Source organism: Mauremys mutica, chromosome 14, assembly GCF_020497125.1.
Source record: "Mauremys mutica isolate MM-2020 ecotype Southern chromosome 14, ASM2049712v1, whole genome shotgun sequence".
NCBI classification, from domain to species: Eukaryota; Metazoa; Chordata; order Testudines; family Geoemydidae; genus Mauremys; species Mauremys mutica.
Window position 1 is genome coordinate 39,628,036 of NC_059085.1, and position 6,886 is coordinate 39,634,921.

At 42.7% G+C, this 6,886-nt stretch overlaps 1 long non-coding RNA gene across 1 annotated transcript; it reads right to left on the reverse strand.

Annotated features, from left to right (window-relative positions):
* Positions 1-261: 261 nt before the first annotated feature.
* Positions 262-6,302, reverse strand: LOC123349011. Its single transcript, XR_006573306.1, has 3 exons — positions 6,246-6,302; positions 2,623-2,798; positions 262-298 (listed from the first exon to the last, which is right to left on the reverse strand). It is a non-coding gene; the product is annotated as an uncharacterized LOC123349011 (long non-coding RNA).
* Positions 6,303-6,886: the final 584 nt, after the last annotated feature.

Here is a 6,886-nt window from a genome sequence, read left to right on the forward strand (position 1 = left end):
TATCCTCTGTCTGGCACCAAAGCTATCATATCTGGAAGGAAATCCAGATAAAATCTGAAGAACTACAACCCTTATCCACAGATACGAGCAGCCTTAACAAAGCCAATGAGACTACTTGCATACAAGCTACTCAGCCTGAAGAAGGGTTGTCAGATCTGGCACTCAAGTCCAGCCTTAGAAACATCCTTACATGAATAGTCGCCGTGTTTATATGAACCATGCAACTGATCTCTTCTCTCTTACCTCACAGTTCCAATCCATGTCCATAATATCTCTGGGTTTCATTAGGCAGTCCTGGCTGGATACATAAATAATAAGGCTGTTGTCAGATTTCCCAATGGTGTGCAAGGGCAGATCTGGAAACCTAAAGGCCCTGACCTTCATGTTTCTCAGCAGGGAGTGAAACACCCTCGGAGCTGAAGCAGTGGGAAAATGCGAGCCTGTGTTATGCTTTAACGTGATACTGACAGGCAAATGTAATTTCTCAGAGCTCACTTGAGTGAACTCTGATCTGGTTTATAATCTCGTGCATTTAACACTGAGCCAGTTGTCGCTCATAGGCTGTGGCAGAGGCTTTAACAGGGTAACTTCCCTTTTAAGCTCTGCATAGCTTGGAAGGTGGCATAGGATAGCGGGGTGGTTTATCATCCCCTTCCTCTGTTGTTAGAGGCAGGCAGAGAAGACGGAATCGGGCTCATTTAACGTTGGCCAAGATGTGAGTAAGTTTAAAAAAAATAAAAGCGAGGTCATTGTGCCACGTGGGGGAGATTGCTTAGGTTCAAAGCTAACACCTAAGGGAGGGGCAAATGTTCGAGTCCGTTCGGAGTTGGGGCAAAAACTGAACAAGGTCCTCAGGATTTGGTCTTTGATGCATGAGGCCAGACTAACCGTAGTTCTGCTATCTGAAAGTAGGAACATTGAAAGACAGATGGGAAGGGCCAAGCTTGTTCCTCTGTCTTCCAGCACCTCTCACCTTTCTCCCTCCCGCAGGACATCAGTCAGGTGGAGGCACCCAGCTCAGTTGCAATGCAAGGGCCCAGCGCAGTTTCCTACAACAGGGGTTCTTAACCTTTTATTTCTGAGGCCCCCTCAACATGCTATAAAAACTCCATGGCCCACCTGTGCCACAATAACTGGTTTTCTGCATATCAAAGCCAGGGCTGGCGTTAGGGGGAAGCAAGCAGGGCAACTGCCTGGGGTCCCACGCCACAGGGGGCCCCACGAAGCTACATTGCTCAGGCTTCAGCCCCAAGTGGTGGGACTCAGCCCCCTGGGCTTCAGCCCCATACTGTGGGGCTTCAGCTTTCTGCCCTGGGCCCCAGCGAGAGTAATGCTGGCCATGCTCGGTGGACACTCTGAAACCTGCTCATGGCCTCCCCGGGGGCCCCTGAGAACCACTGTGCTAGAGGAAGGCAACAATTCTCAGCGTCCCTGCCAGTAGGCCCTGGGGTAAAGCCCTCCCCTACAGCAAAGGTGGGCTCAGTTGTGCCACACAGAGTGTACTCGAGCTCCGGGAGCCATGGCAGTACATCACTCTGTGCACGAGGAGGGCACCTGCACCTACACCTCAGCATATTCCTCTGCCGGCTGGTGCCTATGAGGTGTGGGCAGACGCTGGGCAGACTCTATGGCATAGGAGTGGGTCCTCAGGGGATGTGTTGTCACTGTTGTCATGGCTTCAAAATACAAGCTCCAGCTCCCGATATAAATCTAGCCTTCTCAAGCGGAGCAGGAATTTCCAGATTACACCCACACCTTATGTAAGCGTCGCTGCACGGAGCTCTCCAAAAGACAGCTTCCAGCAGCGCCGCTGTTCTCTCAAAATATGGCAGCTCAGCAGCTCCCCATCACAAATGACCTTATCAAATGAAGATGTATGGCCAGGAGTCAGCATCCCTCCAATGTGCTGAGGCTTTGCAGATGGAGAGCGACTGGAGGAGTGGATCTGACTTGCAGCCTGAGCAGTAGTTTAGGGGTGTCATTATGATGGAAAGCTAACTCCTCTGCCTGCCCCCTGGGTCACTAGAGAAAAGACTCCTTTAGGTTACACCATGCTTCCTTCCAAACCACCCCCTACGCATGGAACCTATCCAGGTTCAATCTCCCCCTGCCTTTCTCTTGCAAAAATGTCCTTAAACCCCACTTGTTCCATGCATGACGCATTCCATTGATAATTGCCATCAGCCACATGGTTTCTCTATTTGTATTGCCTCCTATTGTTTTGCACTATATCCGTTTGTGCCTTTAGCTTGTGCTTTTTACCCTTCAGGGCAGGGAACTTGTCATCAGCATAGCTCTCCCCTCTTGAGGGCACCATGCATGCATACTTTGCTGCAAGTAATAGAAATGAGTCTGAGGTGCAACACTCAGCTCTGAATCTGAACAGTGTTTAAACGGCTCTTCCAGATGTGAGTTCAGGCCATCATTGAAGAGCCAGCTACAAAATTTGGGCACAGATCTGGGCTCTACCAATTTTCCCAATGCCCTAGAGTGTTTGGATCCACATTTTTTTTGTTTGGGCCCAGGGCTAATAAAAGAACAATGCAAGAAGACAAACATACGCTCCACTTAGGGTCCAAGCCTTTGTGCCACAGATATACAGAAAATAAATAACACGCTCACCTGGGCTACGAAAGAACCCTAGAGTGATCACTCTTCACGGGAAAAAGGAGTGGTGGTGGTGGAAGGAATGTGTCTGAGCAGCTCTACAAATGTCACGAGAATGAAAGGCGCATTGAGCAGAGTGTGGTAAAGCAATTCAGGAACGTCTCTTCCTCATGACTTCATCCTGGCATACGCTACAGAAAAAGAGGTTGTTTACATCTAAATGTTGTGCAGTGGCTGAGAGCAACGGTTAACTAAATATTGTCAGATGAATTAACCAAAACTATATACAGAATGGTTCGCGGGAGGGTTGCACATGCTGAATGTGAGCATAATTTCAAGACTGCATGAAAGGCAGTTCATGCGTGGCACTGGTGATTTCTCCTGAAAATGACATTTGGACAAAGGGAAATTGAATGAGGCCAAATGATAGGACAGCCTTGAGTGCATAATAGATAGCAACTGAAAGAGGAATTATAGAGATGGTATGAATTTCCCTGGAAGGGAGACAAGGACAAGGTTTGCAGATGACTTTATTAGCTGTGGAAGTAGTAGTGGCACTTTTCCAGGAGCACACTATGTCTCCTGCACAGGAATGTATACCCTGTTCTTCAGCACGGTAGTGGAGTTAATCACATAGCAAGCAGGGGGGACTTGTGCAGCACAAGCAGCAGAGCTGGTAAGAGGTAGGAAACGTTTCCAGGAGCAGGGCAGGAAGGCTCCTCCAAAACATTTATGGCCCAGAAGAAATCTCGGCCCCCTGGTAGTGGGAGGAGTGTTGCTTGCGTGCATGTATGTGTGTGTGTGTGTGTGTGTGTGTGTGTGTGTAGCGTGCAAACCCAATGCAGTCTGGTCCCTGTGTGGTCTAGAGGGGGGTTGTGTGTGTGGTCTTCCCAAAGCCCTGCTCATCTGTCCAAAGGCTGCTAACTGCCTGCTGAATGACCACGTCTGTTTACTTTAGCTCTGTCTGCACCAACTGAACTCTGATCGCTGTCTTCCTCCAGCTGGGCCAACTCAGGACCCCAAAGTGAAAGAGAGAGGGAGAGAGAGAGAGATCTGTGTGTGAGCCTCCAGAAAAGAATGGACTGCAAATGGACTGCAGTGTAAATCACAGCGAACAATTTATGGGCTATTTGCTCTCCCATCATTTCTCCCCTGACCCCCACCCCCTCTTCACTCAAACAGGCCGGGCTCATAAATCGCCTGTGCTGAGTGCTGGCAGAAAGGTTTTTCGTGTTCCTGACAGATACAATAAAAATATGCATGTGTGTCTGTTCACTGGGAGGAGGGAGAGGTGAGGTGGGTGTGTATGCGCTTGCATGGTGTGTGTGTGTGCCGTGACTGTGTGTGTGCATGGGCAGATTGTGAGCATGTGACTGGTGATTGTGAGTGTATGTGTCTGGTAATTACGTGTGGGAGAGGCTGTATGTCTGCATGTCTGGTGTGTGCACACGAGTGTACGGACTAAGAGTTTTGTTGGGTCTGGTTTGTGGATGGTGCATAGTGTGGGGAGAGCTGTGAGCACATGTGGCATGTGCTAATAGAAAAAAAAGTGTTCCCAAATCTTCTTGCAGACAAAACTAGCAGATATACTTTGCTCATTTTTAGAGCTGGGTGGGAAACCATTTTCCCATCCTGGGAAAACAGTTGAGATTTCAACAAATTTTCCCATCCCTTATTGGGGCAAAGATTTTATCTCGAAAATTTTCATGAACTCACAAACAAAAACCAATTTAAATTAAGGTCAGTGAAAATATTTTGATTCTATTTTGATCATTTTTATTTAAACTATAATTTGTTCACTTTCCAAATGAAAGTCATTTCTAACTGGGAAAACAGAATTGTTCATTTTCAAAATGTCACTATGGGAAACTGACAATTTTAAAACTTATTATTCAAAAAACCCCATTGTTTTTGTTGAGATTCCCATCAAAACTGACCCTTTCCCAGGAAGTTTCAATTTCAACCAATGACGTTTATGGACAGAAAAATGGTTTGCCCTCCCCCCCCCCCCAAAATCTCAACCATCTCTACTTGTTTTCATGACCCTGTTTTATTCCCCTACCAAAGAACATTTATTAGAATGATTTTTTTATTCAGAAGAATATTTGTGGAAAGTAAAAGCATGGCAAACAAGTTTGTGTCTATTTAAGAATGGTAATGCACCATTTTGTAAAACTTTTTATTTGCTCAAAAGATTAGAAGAATTATGAGTAAAGAGCAACCTGGAATGTGGACCTGGAATATTTGTGATAATTCACTAAAAGAATTGGGAATTCATCCTGTTTAGAAATTTGTCAGCAATCAGGAAACAGACACAATACCATGTGATTTAGCTAGTTGCCCAATCACAAGGTTTTAATAGCAAATATTCAGTGAACAATCTGCAAATAAGTCATTCACGGATATTGGTTTGCTGAAACTAGTCAGACAACTGAAAAAAATTAAAAATGCATAAAAATCATAACTTGTTCACAGATCATTCACAACAGAAATAAAGAGGCTGGATAAATTAGCCACAATGAATAATTTAACCAGCCCCAAGCTGTGTATGTTTTGTGTGAGAGCCTCTGAACAGAAGAGGTGAATATTTATATGCAGTATGTGTATATATATATATATGGATGTGTGTGCCTTTGTGCATGAAGGTGTATAAGCAGTGGGTGTGGGGTCCAAAATAAAGAGAGCGGGTGTCTGTGTCTCTGTGTGTGAGGGTGTGATAGTTGTGTGGGTGGGTGGGTGTGATAGTTGTGGGTGTGTGTGTTTTAATCTGTATGTGCCAGTGCAGGAAACAAAGAAAGTTGACAAAAAATGAATTATCCACTTAAGGTTGTGCCAGTTTCCCATCATCAATCTTATTTTAGAGGTTTATTATTCATTTGTGAAAAATCATTCTAGTCTTAACCTTTGCATATACAATATGGTCTGAAAATTGGAAAAAATGTATTACCAAATTGTGCTTTTATATATAGATATATGATATTATCCTCATTATATGATATTGATCATGATATATAATCATTAATATATATCATTAATCTCAGACACTTTTAAACTACTCAAAAAAAATATCCCAAAGCCTGAAAGTTATGGAAGTCTTTTGTTGTTTAGCTAACAATAAGAAAAACCACAATTCATCTTAAAACAAATAACATTTGGCAAAACAATAAAGTGCTTTCATGGAATTTTGGAAACAATTCAACTTGATCATATTACACTTTCAATTATGACATGTGAAGTTTATGGGGTCTAGAATAAGTCATGCCCCTTGGAAATGAGAATATATATCCCTATAGAGTTTTAACTGATAGACTGGAACATATATATATAAAATGAGAACTCAAGAACTGCTCTGATCTGTGGGGAAGTGAATTAAACCAATTATTTGTTGTTCTTTGTACCTCATTGACCCATTCTATTGAAAATTATGCTATTTTCCCTGATGGTCTGACTCAACTAGTGAGGATCTTCCCACTGTTACATGCTTGTAAATAATGAACTGTATTTAATTATTGTATCAATCTACACTCTAGTCCTTCACTACCTGTGATTATCTAAAATACACTTTAGAAGCACATCCCACATACAGAGAAAGAGTGAGACAGAGCCAGAGGAAATGTTCCATTATACTGAGTACTTACCACATATTGATTAATAAAAACAGAAGACCATGTTTTTAAGAAACAGTTCAGTCTCTCTCCTGGAAAAAAATAAAGAGAGAACTGTAATTATTCTTTATTGCCCAATGGTTTAATTGGTGTCCAAATACTTATTAGAGACTCTTAGGTAAATTATATTTTCATTGCCTGAATATCTATTTAACAGAAAGATTAAATGAGAAGTAATATGTGCTGTATAATTTTCCATATTCCTTTCCCTTTGGATTTTTAATAGGATAAAGGGAAGTCACATACAAAGGATTAAGAGTGACTGACATTAAGTTTGGGAGACAAAGTAATAAAGATAATGCTTTCTAGATCTCTTTTAGCTGCTATAATTGTTTCTATATTGTCACAACAGTGAGTTAAGAATGAAACGTCAGATTCCAAAGCACATCTTCTGGCTTTTGTCATGTGCATTATAGCCTGGTCATTAGTTTAAATTCTCTTATTTGTATGACTGTAGATTTAATTCAGAGTCATGCAATGCATGGATATTCAATTTATTTCTCTAGGGTATTTCTGGAGCCAGATAAGATTGTAAAAGCTGACTTTCCAGGTCTATGGAAATATATGCACATTGTTAAATGGTCTTCAGCATGCAAAACAAATACAGATTGGTC